The 20,270-nt window shown below is 45.6% G+C and overlaps 1 protein-coding gene across 1 annotated transcript in view; it reads right to left on the reverse strand.

Moving 5' to 3' along the window:
• Nucleotides 1-20,270, reverse strand: part of LOC122816128 — a 730,565-nt gene that overhangs the window by 598,697 nt on the left and 111,598 nt on the right. The window contains exons 2-3 of the mRNA XM_044088887.1: nucleotides 18,955-19,115; nucleotides 4,139-4,209 (exon numbers count right to left, since the gene is read on the reverse strand). The gene's annotated coding sequence lies outside the window, so the exon portion shown is untranslated. The remainder of the gene's footprint in view (nucleotides 1-4,138; nucleotides 4,210-18,954; nucleotides 19,116-20,270) is intronic.

Raw genomic sequence — 20,270 nt, forward strand, 5'->3', positions numbered from 1 at the left:
CAGTGGTAACCCTTTCCCTGAAATGTGCTTGCCCGTAAGGTGATTCTTTACAATTCAGTTTTATGAATTCTGCTTAATAATATAAGAGCATGCTTTATATTGTTTTTATCCCCTCCCTTTTTTTTTTTTTTTTTTTGCATTTTGTGATCTTTTGTTCTCCAATATTCTTTGGCATATGTGTGTTTGTTCTTCCCAAGAATTCATTAAAAGGAGTAGCATGAGCCTTACGGCTCCCATGACAAAAAAGGCTCTCCTTTCACAATGCTCCAATTTACGATTCAGAGACATGTTAGCCAAGATAAAGTAAGACCTGCTTATTGGCTAATTTGCATGTATCTGAATCACATTCACTACCAAAGCATGTTATGGTAGTAACCTACTGCTTATGGAGACAGTGGCATCTTCCCATCATTCCACACACACACACACACACACACACACACACACACACACACACACACACACACACACACACACACACACACACCACAGTCCCTGTACATGTCCCTGATGTGTCAGCCCTCCCCCATGGTTCCCCCACCTCCATAATAGTTGAAGTGCCATTACAGCACCTATCTAGTTTAATCGTTCTGCCTGGCAGTTGGTACTGAAGGTTAAGGCTGTAAGCTGTAATTCCTGTGGAACAGGGTTTGATTCCCTCGGCCCTCATTCACCTAGTGTGTGACCTTGACCAAGTGATTTAACCAGAAATTGCTCCTGGGCTGCTCTGAAAAGGGACTGTGTGTCCAGTGGGCCTACATGGTTAACAAATTGATATTATTAGTAAAAGTAGTGGTAGTAGTACTCATGGTATAAGTGGTAGTACTAGTACTAGTGGTGGTGGTGGTAGTAGTGGTAGTGGTGGTAGCAGTAGTGGTAGTAGTAGCAGTAGTGCTAGTAGTATCGGTGGTCGTAGTAGTAATGGTCATAGTACTGGTGGTAGTGGTAGTAGGAGTAGTAGTAGTGGTAATAGCAGTAGTAGTTGTGACAAAGGGAGATAATGCCAGCACAGCTATCTAGAATTTTTAGTTTTGAAATGTATAAGAAGGTAATTGTTTTACGATTTCCAGGATCTGCCTAATATCTGTGGAAAAGTCCTTGTATGTGTATTTTTGCAGTTAAATGTTAAATGCTACCAGCTGCCATAAATGGTTGTTTTGGGCCGGGGGACTAGAAGTCAGATGACAAGAAATGATGTCATTCTGTAAGCTAGCCCAGCAGTAATATTTGAGATATTAATTTGAGAGGTCTCTTAGAGAGGCACAATATTCTGTATTCTGTCTTTGACATGACAACAGCTAGAAGATCCATTCACCACATCTGCCTTGCTCTGTAAGTATGTTAACTAGGGTATAGCAATTCTCTTACATTCAGTCAGGAATATAGTAAAGCTTAGTTTAGATATGTTTCTTTATTTATCTGAGACTGTCCTGCAATGTTGTTTGAAATATTTCCTGTGATTTTGAACTCTAAAGTCACTGTAAATATATATTTAGTATTGTCTTGTTCTTTTATTATTTATTATTAAATATATTTAAACCTTTCATTGTGGCTGAAATGTCTAGGGATATTTAAGTTGTGAGAGTACTTGCATATTTATTTGGTGACATTGTGGGCCACTCCTAATAGCCTTGCTCTTGGTCAAACTACCATATGAATTAATAGTAACATTACACAGTAAGATTGGACACCCTTTCTTAAGGACCTTAAAGTAGCTGATAAGGAGCTGGCTGGTGGCAGTGATAACTACCTTATAGTCTGGACAAAAGGGGGGATAGCTAGTAAACCTGTGCCAGCCTTTCCCAGGTGTGTGTGTGTGTGTGTGTGTGTGTGTGTGTGTGTGTGTGTGTGTGTGTGTGTATATAAATCAAACCTCAAAGTGTGTGCATATCATCTACTTGGGCAGGGACACAAAGCACTGGCTGGACAGAGAGGGTGCTGGAGGTCTTGGCTTGGCCACTTAGCTGAGTGCCATGGGGAGCCTTACTGAGGCTCTAGAAAATAAGGAAGAAACCAGACCTGGACTGACTATGGTCTCTGTGTGCTCTTAAGGGAAACTGCACTTGTCAGTGTACATCCCCCACTGTTGCCAGTGGTGAGAATTGAGAGTCCTTGATTACTGGCCCAGTGGTGGGTCATCAGAGTAGTATTAGTGGTAGCAGTAGTGGTAGTAGTAGTAGTGGTGGTGGTGGTAGTGGTAGTGGTGGTAGTAGTAGTGGTGGTAGCAGTGGTAGAAGTGGTAACAGTAGTGGTAGTAGTAGTCGTAGTAGCAGTAATAGTAGTGGTGGCAGTAGTAGTGGTACTAGTAGTGGTAGTGGTGGTGATAGTAGTAGTGGCAGTAGTAGTGGTGGCAGTGGTAGTAGTGGTAGTGTTATTTGTAGTAGTGGTGGTAATAGTGGTAGTAGTAGTGGTCGTAGTGGTGGTAGTAGTAGCAGTGGTAGTGGTAGCATTAGTAGTGGTAGTAGTAGTAGTGGTAGAAGTGGTAGGTAGTAGTGGTAGTAGTAGTGATTGTGGTACTAGTAGTGGTGGTAGGGTAATAGTAGAAGTTGTAGTGGTGGTAATAGGGTAGTGGTAGTAGTGATGGCAGTAGTTGTGGTGGTGGTAGTGGTAGTAGTAGTAGAAGTTGCAGTGGTAGTAGTAGTAGCAGTGGCGGTAGTAGTAGTTTTAGTAGTAGTAGTGGTGGTAGTGGTAGTAGTAGTAGTGTTGGTGGTAGTAGTAGTTGTGGTAGTAGTGGTAGTAGTAGTAGGATGTCCTGGTATCTAGTGAATCTTCTCCACCCCCATCCCCGTACTACTGTTGGTGCCATTAAAGCACATAAGTATATGCTATCCCTGGTGTTTAATGCTTCCTCCCACCCATGTACCTCATAGGGATGTCAGTGTCATTAACACAGTTTAAGCTTTGGGATTTTCCACTAGTGTTTTGTGAATACCCCCACCCCGATCCCTGTATTGATGTCAGTGTAATTAAGGTTTTGCTTTATCCCCGGTGTCTAGAGGTCATCCCCCCCCCCCCCGCTCCCCATAGTTCTGCCAGTGCCATTACAAAACTTCATTATATGGTATCTCTGGTGTCTAGTGGTTCTCCCCATACCCTGAACCCAGTAGCATGGTCATGACTCATAAAACCACACAGGGGTGTGGGGTGGCCATGCTGATCTACATGGCCAAGCAATTTCTTGAATTGGTCAGCATGTAGATACCTTCCTGAAGGTGATTCTGGGGGAGAAATCAAATGGCTGATCAGCATATGCCTCTTTCCTGAATTAGCATTCCATATGGCTGCATGGCAAGCCCTACAATGGTGCATGTCTTCATGCTAAAGCATCATGAAGCACCATGTTAAGGTGGTTGCTGAATTGAGAAAGGCACCGTGACATGTACACTACCTTCTTGAATCCCAGCCCTTAAGTATCTATATATCTGTACAGGAAAAACAGAGAAAAGCCATAAATAAACTGGAAACAATAAGAGACATTTTTACTGAGATGACCAGTGACCCTAATAAAGAAATGGAGAACAATGTAATACTGTTAGTTGTTCTTCTTTCGACTTTTCCCTGTTAGGGGTCACCACAGCGGAACTCCGGTCCGCTAATGATTGGCAGTAGATTTTTACGGTGTCGAGGTGCCAGCCCGATGCCCAACCTTCAACGAAGGCACGGCTATACGCATGTCTTTCGAATGCCACTCGACCGTGGAGAGGACATGCAGACTCCACACAGAAGGCGTACCAGCTGAGAATCGAACGGGAGAACCTCTTGCTGTAAGGTGACAACGCTACCGCTGCACCACCTCGGCTTCCCAAAATTAGGACAACCTGTGAAAAAATCGGTAATCTTCTACTGGAACTAAAATCTAACAATCTTATACACAACTGTTCCATACACAATACATTCAAACAGAAAATGTGTCAGTATGCTTGTAAACAAATATTTACTTTACTTGAAAACCTTCTAAATTAAACAATAAAAACTCTGTTGAAGAAATCTGTCAACATGTTAAATGATATTTTTAGACAGATGATATCCAATGTTTTTCTGGTAAATGAAAATGCTCCACAGTGTTCAATATATTTCACAGATTATACAGTTGTGCATGAAGCAGATGTGACCAGCAGAAAATGAACTAGAATCCTACCTTATACTTTCTATGCCCCTTTGTGGCTCTTCATTTCCTTGAGAAATGGTCTTCACCTGCACATTTTGTAACTGTTAAGACAAAAACACTTTAGCAGGGACATATGACGAGTTATGCAAATAACATACAAGGTTTGTTACTACTACATAATTACAGCAACTTTTCACTAGTAATTTTAGAATCTGTAATACCCATTGAGAGGTTTTTGGAGGTTCAACCTCCCCCTTCTCTCATAAGCTTCAAAAGACTGCCAAAGGAGGTGTCCTCATGACAAGATTTGGGAATCAAAGTCCTCAGTGAGAGATTTTCCTGGGAATCCGAGTGCTTCCTCTTGCACTGACTCTTCTTAGGAGCCTCCCAGGAAGGAGAGTCTGGATGGACAAAGAAACACCTGGCGTTCCCCTCAAACAGGGCTGCTTGAGACCAAGTCTTGAGAAACTCAGGCTGGAAGTAAGGTAGCAGTAAGATCTAACAAGGGGGCTGGGGAACTCTTCTCTGAATAAGATAAAAATCAATTCCATGATGTTAAAACCCAAACACCTAGGATCCAAACGTCTAAAGGGAATGCCAGTGCCAGCCACTGACCTGGTCAGATCTGACTTCTGAGACCAGAGCTAAGCTAGCTAAAGCCAAAGAGCTAACGGGGCAGACATGGAGCTTAAAATCCCTAGGTCAAATCTGAACCACACTCCCTGGCCCCAGTACCATGACTCTGGAGCACTCAGACCTGAAGAAGATGGAGTCAAATCCATCAAAGAATGAGCCAGAGCCAATGGCAGCCAAGTTATCAGCATCAACATTGCAGGTAAAAGCGTACTTATCACAGCCATGGACATGAGCACCAGACCTGGTGGAGGGAAGGAGGCAGTCACAGCCATAGGAATGGGACCTTCTCTCCTATGAGAAGAGGGAGAATGCATCATTTCTAACTCCATTTGAGCCCTCAAAAAGGATTTTATGAGTTGGCCCTATGACCCTAACACTCTTAGAATATCTAGTGAATCATGAAGAAGCTATTGAAATAGTCTTACTTTGCTTGCGACAGAGAACAGCAACCTCCTGAATCTGAAATGGTTAGGATTAGGTCTGAAGTGGTGAAGCCTCAGGAGAAAATTCCAGATCAGGTGTAATAACAGTAAATGGAGAGTGCAAACTCTGAGGATGGAGCTGCAGAGTGGAAGGGGCGCGGAATGTCAGATTCAGTTGGATCATATCCATGTCTGAAAATGACAATGTGGAAGACTGGACCTGAAGTGATGCTGGTTCTGAAGTGTTTAGCCCTCTATAGCAGTCATTGAAGGCATCGGGGTCTGCTGGTATGGCTAGCTTTGAATGGGTGAAGACGAATGCCATTTTCTCAGTTTCCTTTCTCTCTGTTACTGCTTTTCTCTTTCTCACTCTTACAATCCCACTCCTTTTCCTTCTCATTCCTCCAAAACTTTGGATGGGGAAGGCAAGTAAGTGCTGGGAGCAGACGCCACCTACTGAAGCAGCTAGTAATAAACCGTAAAGTAGCAGTCGCTCAGCCATCTGCCAACACCTGGGACCCAAATTACGAACATGCCAACAATATATGGAGAGAAGCTCAGGCCCAAGACAATAAACACATTTCTCATGTGTGTCTTGGGGCCTTGGTATCCATAACAACAACAATACAACCAAAGTTCAACAACAGCTATCACAATAGAAAACACTTGAGCAACAATATTCAAAATGAAATTTAACACTAGAAGTAACAATAGAAAAAATACTTGTTTTTTTGTTTTTTTTTTTTTTTTTTTGTTTAAGAGAAGGATACTAATAAAAGTTAAACCTAAAGGCACAGAATACACTAATACAAAAAACATGGGAGAGGACATGTTAAGAATTCTCACAAAAAAAAAAAGATTTTTCACTTATCTTGGATAAATAGCAGAATCTTGTAAAATGTGACTGTTCTCAGGAAGTGACAAATAAGATGTGAGGAGCTTTAGGGGTGCAGGGAGTTATGTGTGAAGAGGCAGAGCCTCAGAGCTTGAAGATTTAATGATGTGGGCTGCTGGATCTGATCAGATCCAAAAACCCAAAGGCTGAGGCAGACAGAAAATACAACATCAGATGCAAGCTTTTTAAAGTAAGAATACACTGTATTCCATAAAATAAAATAAATGAATATTTATAGGTGAAGACAACATGCTATGCAAATTTCGGGTCTATATGATGCTATCAAATGGACTAAATAGCAAATGCTATTTAGTTGATCCGATACTGTTGAAATGGAAAAATAGAGAAGTCACGGAACATCGAAGTTTTTCCCAGGGAAAAATTTCGGTGGGCCGTCTTTGGGACTTTGCCATTTCCTCCACTATGGTGCGATCTCGGAGTTGGTATATTTAAGTAGGGGGGTGTGGGAGGCATAGCCCCCCACATGGGGGTGTGTGGAGGGAGAAGCCCCCCACTTAAATTTGTGTTTAAGTTAATTTTCCGTTTGTTCGATATTTTGTTGTTTCGATATTATCGGTACGATGAAATAGCATTCGCTATTTACATTGTACAATACTATGATATAGACACCAAATTTCATAATATCTATGCTGTGTCAATAAAAAGTAGTCACATAATTATCTTCTCTTGATCTTCAGTCACTATGGTAGATAGACATCAGGCTGTTGACGAAAGAGTGGAAACCATGATGAGCCACCTCCCTTCCCCAAGTTTATTTTCTTCTCTGTGGAAATAACTTGTTTTGTAACTACTAGTGCTAATATAGATCTATCTCAATTACAGCTTGGTTTCATTTAGAGGTGCATGTCAAATGAAGTAGCATGAAAGAATAGCTATATAAAATCTTACCACAACCATAGATGTCCTCTTCTATGTTGCAGTATTCTTTACAAAGGAGTTGTATTCCACCCAACGACCCAACGTTTGGCCTATATACAAAAGCTTAAAGCCACTGTCTGTTCGTGGGACGAGGCAGGAAGGCACAGATAACATCACCCATAAAAGGGATGTCTGCACATATAATTTTCAGAATAAGTTAATCCCATGAGGAAAGGAAATCCAAAGGGAGAATAAAGGACAGTCATCCTAGGAAAGAACAAGTTGTAGGGTAGGGGGAAGGTGGGTGGGATAGAATACTGCAACATAGAAGAGAACGACATCTATGGTTATGGTAAGATTTTATACAACTATCTATGTCCTTCTATTCAATATTGCAGTATTCTTTACATATGGGAGTGTGCAAACGCTCAACGGAACCCAGGAGCAGGATGGGACAGAGGAGGACTAAGAAGAAGCATTTTCCACAAACTCATGCAGAACTGCCCTGGCAAATCCTGCCTTGGATCTGGAAACAGTGTCCAACTTGTAATGCTTTGCAAATATATGAACAGAAACTCAGGTGGCAGCTTCCAAAATGTTGTGAGCATCCAGGCATTTGAAGAAAGCCCCTGAGAAGGCAACTGATCTGAAGGAATGGGCCTTAACAGAAGATAAGGATTTCCCATGAAAATCATTACAAAAAACAATAGCCTTAGAGATCCATGCAGAGATAGTTTGTTTGGAAACACGTGGACCCAGAGCTCTGGGATGAAAGGACACAAAAGGTTGATCAGACTTCCTAATAGACTTAGTTTTGTCAAGATAAAATCTGAGTTATCTATGAACATCTAAGGAATGCAGAACCCTCTCACTAGAGGATTGAGGTGAAGGGAAGAAAGTAGGTAACTGGATGGACTGATTAAGAAACAACTCATTCACCACTTTAGGCACAAAGGATGAATTAGTTCTCAAAGATACTCTGTCCTTGTGGAAAACCAAAAAGGGAGGCAAAGCCATCAATGGCTGACTTTCAGAAACCCTCCTAGCAGAGGTTAAGGCTACTAGGAGTACTGTCTTCCATGTACAAAACTTTAGAGAAGTGGATGCCGCTGGCTCAAAAGGGGCCTGAGCAAGCTTCTCTAACACATAGTTAAGATCCCAAGGAGGAGGAACTGGTCTCCTAGGAGATTTCATGTGTAGGATGTCTTTAAGAAAAAGCTTAACCTCTATCCTGGAAGCTAAGGGGGGAGTTAATGGCAAACAAGCTGATAAGGCAGAACAGTGGACTTTGACTGAGAAATAGGAAAGACCACTGTTAAGCAACTCACACAGGTAAGAAAGCACTAAAGGAATATCTGTAAATAAAGGAGCCTCTTTTCTTTTTTGGCACCATATGGAAAATCTTTTCCACTTGGAAATGTAAGACTTTCTAGTGTTGGGCCCCCTGCAAAACCCGAAGCACATCCTTAGAAAACAGATGTCTGAAAGGGATCAACATTGATCACCCAGAAGGTCATCTGCAGTGTTGACAAATATGGGTAAATCAAGGATCCCTTCTCTTGATTGAGTAGATTCAACTGGTGAGGTAACTTGTAGAGATGGCCCTTGGCTAATTGCAGAATAAGAGAGAACCAGTGCGGTCTTGGCCAAAAGGGGGGTCACCAGCAAAATTTTTGTTTTTTCCCATAGAATTTTCAACAGGACTTTCTGAATTAGAGGGAAGGGGGGAAAGCATAAAGAAACACCCCCTTCCATGAGAAGGATAGAGTGTCCACCTTCCAAACCTGAGGGTGAGGGGCCCTGGCACAAAAAAGAGGAAGTTGTCTGTTCAAAGGGGAGGCAAAAAGGTACAATTCTGGAGTACCACACTGCTGAACTAGATCCAGGAACACTTCCCTGTGAACCATCCACTCATGGGATTGTGTCATGGATCTGCTTAATGCATCAAGTCAAATTTTGAGCAGAAGGGAGGTACACAGCCTGCAGTGTCACTTTGTATTGAATAGCCAGTTCCCATGCTTTGATGGCTAGGCAACAAAGAAGGTAAGATTTTGTGCCCCCTGCTTGTTTATGTATCAAAGGAGAGTGGTATTGTCTGTAAGAATCCTGAGGGGTACTGGTAAGAATAGAGGATGAAATATCTGCAAGACTAGAATCAAAGCCCTCATCTCTCTGATATTGATGTGTTCCCTCTTTTGTGAGGGGGGGGGCAAAGACCCTGCACCTTCCTAGAAGCAAAGGTTGCTCCCCAACCTAAGTCTGAAGTGTCTGTGAAAGTCTGCTGAGCTGGCTGAGGTACCTGAAGTGGAAGGCCAGGGTTCTGACTGAGTTGCAGCATCCACCAACGTAGCTCTATTTTCAGGCAGGGAAGAAGAGGAATCAGGACATCTAAAGGGTGGGCATGTTGGGACCAAACTGTCTTTAGGAATCACTGGAACTTTCTCTTGCAATTTTGCAAAAGGCAATATGGGGACTGTGGAGGCCATGAACCCCAGAAGTCTCAGAAACTCCATGGCCATGATGGAAGCAAGGGGCAGAAGAGACTCCATGTATGCTAAGAGAGAAATTGCATTTTCTGAAGGGAGAAAAAACATCAAGTCTGTCCGGAACCTGCACCCCAGGAATATGAGATCCTGACTTGGGGTTGGACTTGATTTTTTGAAATTTATTGAGAATCCTAGGCCCTGCAGAAAAGGAATTACTAGGTCCAGGTGCTGAAGTAACAGCTCTGTACTGGTGGCAAGAAAGAGCAGATCGTCCAAGTAGGGGTACATCTGCAGCCCTTTTAAGCTTCAAATAGGCTATGGCCGGGGCTAGGCACTTTGTGAATACTCTTGGAGCAGTAGAAAGACCAAATGTTAAGACAGAAAATTGAAAGTGCAAAGAACCCATGGAGAAATGCAAGAACTTCCTGAATTGTGGGTGAATAGGGATTTGTAGATAAGCATCCTTGAGATTCAGAGAGGCTAGAAAATTTGAGGAGGAACCAAGGGAAAAAGTGAATGCAGAGAATTCATCCTGAAAGAAGGCACCTCCAAGAAAGTGCTCAATAGGGAAAGGTCTAGAATAGGCCTCCAGGGACAGTCTTTTCTTGGGACAAGAAACATTCTGGAATAAAACTCCTTTCCTGCTGGTCTGGAGGAACAGCCTGAATGGTGCCTTCTTGGAAAGTTGAGCAAGCAACAGAAGAAACAGATGCAATTGACTGGGGGGAGGCTGAGGTATCCCCTGAAAGGGAGGAAGAGTCTTCCAAGTCATAAACTATCCTTTTTGGATAACTGAAATCACCCAGGAATCCTGAATTATTTCCGTCCAAGCTGAGATGGAAAGAGAAAGATGAAGGGACAAGGGAGTATGACTTGGAACAGGGAGCTGAACGCCACAGAGAGCTTTGCCTGGGCTGAAAGGGCTGCTGAGGAGAAGGAGCAGAAGCAACAAGCTTAGACTGTTGGGGTCTCCTGGAAGACTTACATCGCCTAGCAGCAGGAGGCAGAGGAGGAGGAACGAGCAGGCTTCCTGACAAAGGGAGTCTTGGCAGGAAAATTCCTATGGAATTTAGGAACTGGTGAAACAAGTAAGTGTTTCAAATCTAGGAGCTCTCTTTACCTTTTTCCTTCAGAGATTTAAAGAGTTCTGCAGCTGCTTTGCCAAAGAGGGCAGAATTGTCCAAAAGGGCATCAAGCAATTTGGCTTTAATATCATCAGGGAGTGCCCGGAGATGTAGCCAGGAATGCCTCCTGAGAGCAGATGCAGAAGCTGTTGCCCTGGAAGATGACTTTACTGCATCATAATAAGAAGTTATGTACTCACCATAACATTCCATCTGAGTAGGTGGCTTCATTTGTCTGCAACCTGTGGGCCTTGGATCCGATATCGGATCTGAGCCGGCAACTTGTTTCATAGCTAATGGATCCGAGCTCCTAGCTCCTCCCCTCACCCATAATCCCCTGCCAACCCTCCATGACCTCAGATCAAGTTTGCCCCTCTATAGATACCCAAAAAGGGTATTCCAATAAACAACCTACATAGATCCATTCTGAAGGCCAGGGGGAAGGAGGGGGGGATGGTTGCAGACAAATGAAGCCACCTACTCAGATGGAACGTTATGGTGAGTACATAACTTCTTAATCTGAAGTAGGGACTTCATTTGTCAGCAACCTGTGGGACAGAGTCCCCAGCTACCCGAATCTTGGGTGGCCATCATGGAAGGATATTGCGGAGCACCGCAGAGCCAAAGGATGCTCTCCCTCTAGAAATTACGTCCAGTTTGTAGTGGTTAATAAAGGTATGAGATGAGGCCCAAGTGGTTGCCGAACAAATATCATCCAACGGAACTCTAGATTTGAAGGCAGCAGAAGTAGAGATGGAACGAGTGGCATGTGCGTGAACTCCTCCAGGTGCGGGTCTCCCAGAATCTTGGTACGCTAAAATACATTGGGAAATCCAGCGTGACAAGGTGATTTTTGAGACTGCTTTCCCCAAATTGAATTTGTCAAAGGAAATGAACAGCTGGTCGGATTGCCTGTGACCAGCAGTCCTATGAGTATAAAAACGTAGCTGCCTATGAACATCTAATGAGTGCAGCTTGTACTCTCCTTTATTCTGATATTTAGGAAAGAAGACCTGTAGATTTATGGATTGATTTATATTGGTTTCTGATGCTATTTTGGGAAGGAAGGAGGGATTGGTCCTAAGGTACACTCTGTCTGGATGAAAAATTAAGTACGGAGGCTTCACAGAAAGGGCTTGAAGTTCCGAAACTCTTTTCACTGAAGTAATGGCTACAAGGAATGCTGTTTTCCAGGACAAGTATTTGAGATCCACTGAAGTGGCAGGTTCAAATGGGGGAGCAGTTAGGGCTTGAAGAACCAGTGAAAGATCCCAAGGGGGTATGGCTCCTTTGATAGGGGTCTGAGCAGAAAAGTACCCTTGAGAAAAGTTTTACACAATTTGGCCAAAATCAAGGGCCCTGTGTCATGTCCCACATGGTAATGGGAGATGGCCGCCAATTGTACTTTGACGGTTGAGCAACTAGCACCTTCCTGAAAGAGTCCGGTTAGAAAGTCTAGTATGGATGGAAGAGGGGCCGTAAAGGGATCTAGATTATGATGCTCTGCCCAGACGGAAAAACGTTTCCATTTACTGCGGTACACTTTCCTGGTGGAAGGTTTATGCGCTGCCACGAGGATGGCTTTGACTGGTGAAGAGATACCAGGAATCCTAACTATGAGTGGAACTGGAGCAACCAAGCTGTCAGCTTCAGACTGTCCAGATTTGGGGTCGACAAGCCCAATGGATGGGAGATTAAATCCGGACTGGGATCCAGAATCCAGGGGGGATTCACTAGGTGAGACCACAGGTAAGGGAACCAAGTTTGCCGAGGCCAGAATGGGGCAATGAGGATCATCCTGCTCCCCAACCGCAAGGCTTTCTTTAAGAGCTGTAGCATCAGGAGTAGAGGAGGATAGGCATAAAGTAGACCGGGCGGCCAAGCATGCACCAGAGCGTCTCTTGGGGTTTCCCCTGGAGGGGGAATCAGAGTGAAGAAATTGTCGCATTTGGTGTTTGAGGGAGAGGCAAAGAGATCGCAGCATGGGTGCCCCCATATTGCAAATATCTGCTTCGCTACTAGTGGGTTGAGAGACCACTCGTAAGGGGAAACAATGGTGCGGCTGAGTTTGTCTGCTAGGATGTTGGCCCGCCCCGGAATGTGCGTTGCAATCAGAAAGCGGTTGCTGGAGATCACCCATTCCCACACTCTCATGGCTTTGCGGCATAGAGGGTAGGACCTGGTTCCCCCCCGTTTGTTGATGTACCAGACAACAGACATGTTGTCCGACTGAATTGCAATAGTTCCTATGGGGAGGAGATTCTGAAGTGCTTGCAACGCGTACAGCACCGCTCTCATCTCCAGAATGTTGATATGCAGGGAGGTCTCTGTATCGTTCCACATGCCTCGGACTGTCCTGCCTGAATAATGCCCCCCCCCACCCGAAGCGGGAGGCGTCCGTGGTCACCGTGGCGAGAGGGGGAGGAGTGCAGAAGGGTCGGCCCGTATGGAGATCCGAAGCATGAAGCCACCATAACAGGGCCCTCCTGCAAGCCTTGCTGATAGCGATGGGGTGATGGAGAGGAAAAAACTGAAAGGATCATTGCACTAGAAGGGTCCACTGCAGTACCCTCATGTTCAGGCGGGCGCATGGAAGGAGCGTTATTGCTGCCGCCATGGAGCCCAGCGCCCTCAGGACCAATTCCGCCGGTGGGGCTTCTGACTGGAGGATGGCCCGCACATGAAGTTGCAAATTCCGTAGTCGTTCCAAAGTCAGGAAGGCTCATAGATATCTGGTGTCTATTCTGGCTCCTATAAATTCTATGACTTGTGTCGGAGCAAGGAAAGATTTGTCCGCATTGATTGTGATGCCTAATTGGGGGGCTAGGCGGAGAAAGTAATCTCTGGTTGAGCAAAGTAGATGCCTTGTTGGGGCGGTCAGGAGCCAGTCATCCAGGTACGGGAAGACCTGCATTCCCTGGAGTCTCAGGTGGGCCGCTATCACTGCTAACACCTTGGTGAACACCCTGGGGGCTGTGGTGAGGCCAAAGGGAAGGACCCTGAACTGGTAGTGACTGGCTCCCAGCCGGAAGCGGTGAAACCTCCTGGATCATCTGTCCATTAGAATGTGGTAGTACGCATCCTTGAGGTCTATAGAGCACATCCAATCGTTCTCCCACAGGAGGGGGAGAATAGATTGAAGAGTGACCATTCGGAATTTTTCCTTGGTTACCGACAGGTTCAAATGGGAAAGGTCTAGAATTGGTCTCAAGTCCCCCGTCTTTTTTGGCACCAGAAAGAACCTGGAGTAGAACCCTAATCCGAGCTGGTCTAGGGGCACAGGCTGGATGGCTCTTTCTCCTAGCAGCTGCTGGATTTCTGCGGCTGCAGCCTCCCTCTGATCGGGTGGTACATCGGGGAGGTTCCTGATTTTGGGGACATGAAGCATTGGTATTTTGTACCCTCTGGATATAATTCGAAGCACCCAGCGGTCTGATGTGATGGACTCCCATGCCGCTAGGTGCTCCGAGAAGCGCCCCCGACTGCCTCCAGAGTGGAGCAGCCGGGCAACCCTTCAGGGCTGCTGCGTGGGCCGGTCAGAGAAGGATTCTCTGGACCCAAAGTTCCTGGGAGCCCCTCTGCCCCTGGGGCGGCGTCCTCCCTGTCCTCCTCTGCCACGGAATGACTGGTTGTCTGGAGCGGGTTGGGAATGTTGCGATTTCCGGAACCACATTTTCTTCTGACCCTTTTAGTTCTTCGAAAAGGACCGCTGGGGAGCAGAGAAGCAGACTCCGACGGCAGACAACGTCTTCCCGTCCTTCTCGCTCTGAACTAGCGTCTCGTGAACCGTTTTGCCAAACAGGACAGAACCATCGAAAGGGGCGTTCGCAAAGGATGCTTTAAAGGGCTCTGCAAGGTCACAATGCCGGAGCCAGGCCTGACGTCTCATGACTAGGCCCGCTCCGCTAGCTCTAGCGGCTCCCTCGGTGGCGTGGGACAATAGCCGCATAGAGGTATTCGAGATGGATCTCAGAGTGGCCATTCGGGTGGAGTACAACTGTTTGTCCTCCGCCAACATGGACTCAGAGGGGGAGGCAGCGTATTCTTTGATAAGATCCCGCTGCATCCTGATGACACCGAAAAGGTCGCTGAACTAAAAACTCGCTTCCCTAAGCGATCCATCGAGCGGGACTCCTTGCTCGGTGGATGGACTGAGGGGCTCTCCTGAGCTAGTTCCCTCTTCGTGGCTGCCGCCGTCAACATGGCATCTTCGGGGGGACCCTTGCTCCAGTGGGACCAGTCTGCGGGGGGGCTCAGTATCCTGTCCGGGCGTTTAGGGACTGGCTCCACAGTGTCCGGGTCCTTCCACGCCCTGGTGGTAATAAGGTCCAGCAGGGGGTCGGCCGGAGGGGACACCAAGAGGTAGACGGGCCTGCTTCGAATGCCTCCAGAAACACGGACTCGTCGGAGGAAGCCTTGGGGGCAGACCACCCACCTCTGATCCTAAGCATTTCCATGATGTCTCCAAAGGAGACATCCCCAGGGGGTGATTTTGGGGAGCCTTCCCCTTCATCCAAGTCCATGTCCTCGGTTAAGGACTCAGGGGAGTCCACGTGCCTCCTCTTACACTTGTGCTTGCGAGGCACTTCCTTGGGGGGGCTGTCCGAGGAGGTCTCGCCAGCAACATCCTGTTCCAATGGAACAACCTGGGACATCGAAGCAGGCTGGTGATGGAAGCCTGGCCCAGCAGAGAGGGAGTGCAGGGTGGAGCCGAGACAAGGGCTGGGGGTCCGGATGCTGTCGACAGAGCCATCTCTACTGCATCGAAGGCCGAGGGGGAACTGCTCTCCCTGGGATCCGAGAGCAGACTCCCACTCGGATCCGATGAAGGGATCGGAGCCGGCGCCGAGACCGTCGGATCCGAAGGACCAGTGTGCTCTGACCTGGACGGAGCCGAAGGCACACTGAATCTCTAGGATCCGAAGCTCGGCCCACGGCTCCGAGAGGTCGGATCCGACAGACTCGAGGGCAGGGTCAGATCCGAAGTACCAAGTACTGTCGGCGCCGACGCTGCCCGGCTCCGAACGCTCCTAACCCAGGAAACGGGTCGGAGAAGGAGCAATTGGAGCAAAAAAGGGTGTCAAGCTCCCCCCCGAAGGGGGGGGAGGCAAAAGCACTCCCATCTGCAGCTGAGCCTGGATGAACCTTCGCATTATCCGGTCCAAGTCTGCATCTGACATACTGTAAGTCGATCTCGATGAGGCCACCGAGGCAGGCCTGGAATGCCGCCTCGATGACCTCGATGGAGATCGGGCCTCCTCCTCCTCGGGTCCTGGGGAGAAACAAGGAGATTGGAGCCGAGGAGGAGGAGACCTAGAAGCTGTGGAGGGAGAAGCCCGCTTAGCCGGCGCACCGAAGCGGAGGCCTCGGCCCGCCGCTTGTGGTGCTTCTCCCTCCTTTTCTCCCTCCTGGCCTCCCTGTCCTCCGGCGCTTTAGCGGGAGTTTGAGTCCCGGCCGAAGGAAGGGGGCAGGAGTGGCTATCACCACAGGCTGTGGTAGTGCCACGGGAGGAGCGGGGGCCGGAGCCGAGTCCGGGGGCAAAAGTCCCGCCAGGACCAGCTTCGACCTCCGCTCTTTCAGTGCCCTGGGGTTGAACGCTGCACAAATGGTACAGCCTGAGGAGAGGTGTTCAACCCCAAGGCACCGAACGCACAGAGTGTGGCCATCAGCCAGGGAGAGCTTATGGCCACACTCGGTACATTTTGAAAAAATGGCTTTTGGGGCCTCTGCCATACTGAGGGAAAAAAAAGTACTACACAAGCACACAGGCCCCAAAACACTAACACACACACACTCACTAACGACCAGCGAGGGGAGGGAAAAAACTATGTAAAAGGTACAAATAATAAAGGGAACCTAACACTTACACACTGTTTTAACTTTATAGACAGAAAGGAATGAAGAAAATACACTTATCTGAATAAGTCGCTAAGAGCTCTGAAAAACCCAGCTACTCACAAGCGCGGCAAACTAGATCTGAGGTCATGGAGGGTTGGCAGGGGATTATGGGTGAGGGGAGGAGCTAGGAGCTCGGATCCATTAGCTATGAAACAAGTTGCTGGCTCGGATCCGATATCGGATCCAAGATACACAGGTTGCTGACAAATGAAGTCCCTACTTCAAATCTAGATTTTATTGAATGTCTAGCTACCTGGGAGAAAGCAGACTAAAGAGAAAGAGTCAGGGGCTTAGCCTCTGAGTCAGGTAATTGGGAAAGAGCCTGGGAAGCTTGAGACAGCAAAGTCAGGGCATGCCTAGACATATGTGTCAGGTATTTAATAGCTCTGATAGCCAAGTTGAAAGAAGTATAGACCTTTTTCCCCAACCTTTCCAAAAGTTTACTTTCCTTATCAGAAGGAAGCAACTTTGTAGAAGGAGATACCCAGGAAGATTTGTCAGAAGTAATGGTGACCAAAACTGGATCAGTTGTACAGCATTTAAAAAAAACTTACAATTCTCAGGGACCTTACAAAAACGGTCAGGCCTTTTAGCTGCAGAGGCTTGAGATTCAGGGGTTTAAGAGGCAGATACAAAGACATCTAAGAAAGCTGGAAGTCCTGGAGGGACTGCTGAAGGAGCAGGGGCCTCCAGCTGGAGAAGATCATAATATCTTTTTTGCTCCTCTGAAATTTGGGAAGAATCCCACTTAAAGAATTTCCTCGTTTTATTAATAGTTTCCCCAAAGGAAAGCTCTTCTATGGGGGAATCCCCCTTTAGACTCTTCCAGAGGGGAAAGAATCTGAGTGGAGTAAGCTAAAGAGTCATCATCTGAAGAAGACCTCTCAGAATCAGAGTCCTGAACCTGATATTCCAGATCCTGCATAGAAAATTACCCCTGAGACCCCGATGGTGGCACAGGAGATGAGGACAAAGCAGGTACTGAAATAGGGGAAGCCAAAGCTGGAGGCCTCAAGGCCATAAGAGCCTTAATGAGACCCTGCAAGAAACCATCCTAATCTGACAAAGGTGTAGAAGGAATGGTGGAATGCCTGGTCTTTTGCCTCTTTTTAACATGCTTCTCCTGTTGAGGAGAGTGGGCAGATATAGTCCTAAAGTCTGAAACATCCTTAGACTGAGGGGCAGGAATGGTTCCCGAGTCCTCTAAAATACCAAGCCGTGGTTCCCCCAAGTCGTCTGAACCAGACGTCTACATAGCCTCGGACATGCTAGGAACCCCACTCCTCATGGCTTCCATTGTGGTACCTACCATAGAAGCAGACCCAACCTCTGAACACACCACCAGATTTTCACCAACCTCAAGGGGTACGTCACAGGAAGAAGGCTCAGCTAAAGAGGTTTCGGGCCTAACACTGCTGACCTTCCTCTTCCCAGATGGCTCAGAAGAACTCCCAGAACCCTCCAATGTATCCCTAGCCAGATATTTGAGTCTCTGGTTTTCTAACTAAAGGTTTAAAGCTGACAAACAACTACACAACGTCTTAGGTACAAAGGCCTGACAGACAGAACAAGAGCGATGGTCGTGAGTAGGCCCTAAACAGAACAAACAAAGCTCGTGACTATCCTTATGTGGAATTTGCCTTCCACACCTATACTTGCCCTTCCTGAATGACATTAACAACAAAAAGAGGAAGCAGCAGCAAAATAAATCCCCTATGGGGTACTTATCTGAAGTTGTAAGATAAAACACACAATATCCAACAGCAGAACAACATACAAGTCAACCTTTCCAAATGGCAGCGAAAAAGTCTGAAGATTGTACGTGCAGATGTCCCTTTTAGGGCCAACGTTATCTGTGCTGTCATGCGACGTGCCACATACAGGCAGTGGCTTTAAGCTTTTGTATACAGGCCGGACGTTGGGTCGTTGGGTGGAATACAACCCATATGTAAAGAATACTGCAACAATGAATAGAAGGACATTTGTCTGATGTACAGATATTAGCTGGTCATTCGGCTAGTAATTTCTGAAAGGTCAGCAAGCAACAACTCATCACTGAATCAAAATCCTCCATATATGTATTAGTATTTAGACAGATTTATATTGTAGATAACATTTTAAATACAGATTCAGTTCTAGCCATGAATTAAAGCAGCCCTGGTATACCGCCATATCCTATCATTCAGACCAGCATTGAGCAGGAAAATGTCTCAGTATGGGTGTTACTTTTAATAAGGTTCATATACATGTGAATTTTACTATAAATTTCTATTTTTAGGAAATGTTCTCAACAGCTCCACAAATTCTGGACTCCTACTACTATTTGTCACTGTATACAGACACAAGTAATAAGTTACATAGAAGGCTGTCTCTTTCAAGACAGTCTCTGAATGCATTTTCAAGGGCTAATCAGATTGCATAGTTGTTTTTTTCTATAGTATACCTTTTTTGTATATTTGCAGTGTTAAATAAAATGACATACAACGATGTACAAAATCTTGCTCACCTTTAAAATCAAATTGCATCTGTCTCGAACATCGATGTTTGCTATACATGTCAGAGAAATGCCACTGCTGTTATATATGTTCCCTTGCAGAGATGTTTTTGTCACACTTGTGTACCGATAACTATATCTATGTCCTTCCTGGAACTGCAGATGTCCGCTTCCTAAAGAAAAAAAAAAAAAAAAAAAACAGAAAAAATGTCAAATCAGATTTTTGCCACGGGAATTAATTTATAGTCAGATTAATATCATTACATTTACTGATGTGTTGCCTGAATGTCAGTCACTAGATGGAAGGTGGACTTCAGAGGTACAGTAAATAAAATAAATTATAATTTCTGATGAAATGATGTGCTGAGTCATTAAACAACCTTTTGTCTCCTTACTTCATAGAAAAGAGTATTATAAAGTCACATGATCTCTGATGACGTGTGCCTGATAAAACCTTTGAAGTAAATCAATATGTAGTATTTTTTTTCAATTTTCACTTCATAAATATAGTCAAATTAGTTCCATGGAAAATGCAGGTGAAGAACAGTATCACATAGACAGAACAGAGTCTGATCCTACAAGTTGTTTTCAGAAGAACAAAGACAGCCCACAATGGGAACAAAGTATTTGATAAAAATAGGTGTGATGTTGGTAACCTACAGGGCTATATATTGTATTGAAGAATTACAACTGCTCTGACAATAAACCTCTCAGACTACCTTGCTGCTGTTTCTTGCCATCAGTTATCACTCTCCCGCACTCTCTAGTTCTTCGTTCTCATGTAAACCTTCAGCCACATGAGAGCACTCTTGGGCTGTTTTGGGCAAAATTTGAAAGGTGTTTTTTATCTGAACCAATGACTGCATCATCATGAGTGAGCATGTCCCTTTTACTCGTCTTCCTAGCTAAGTAACTGAGCCCATATTTCAATTCCCCGTTACCTTCTGCTTCCCCTTCTTATGTTTGGCATCTTGGGCCTAAAGCCTGTCCAGGTTGAAATTCCAAAGCTCCTATTTAAGAAGTGTGAGTGCAGTCCGGATATCCTGACTGCCAATAAGCACGAGTTTTGTCTAATTTGGCTAGGAGAAAGAAACAACACGTCTCCTTTTTATGAAGCTTTTAACTGTACTATGGTGCAAAGAAGTTTCAGTACTATTTGATAAAGACGACTCTGGTAGATAAACCTCCAAACCATATGCAGAAGCCTTGTGGATCACCAGATACAGAGTAGTGGTCCTCTATTCTAACTCTAGAACTCACCCAGATAGTCAGAACACTCAGGGTTACTGTGCCCAAAAATTATAAACCATTCAATCATCAGCTCAAAC

Source organism: Protopterus annectens, chromosome 12.part0 (assembly GCF_019279795.1).
Source record: "Protopterus annectens isolate FY-2018-M chromosome 12.part0, PAN1.0, whole genome shotgun sequence".
In the NCBI taxonomy this organism is placed as follows: Eukaryota; Metazoa; Chordata; order Ceratodontiformes; family Protopteridae; genus Protopterus; species Protopterus annectens.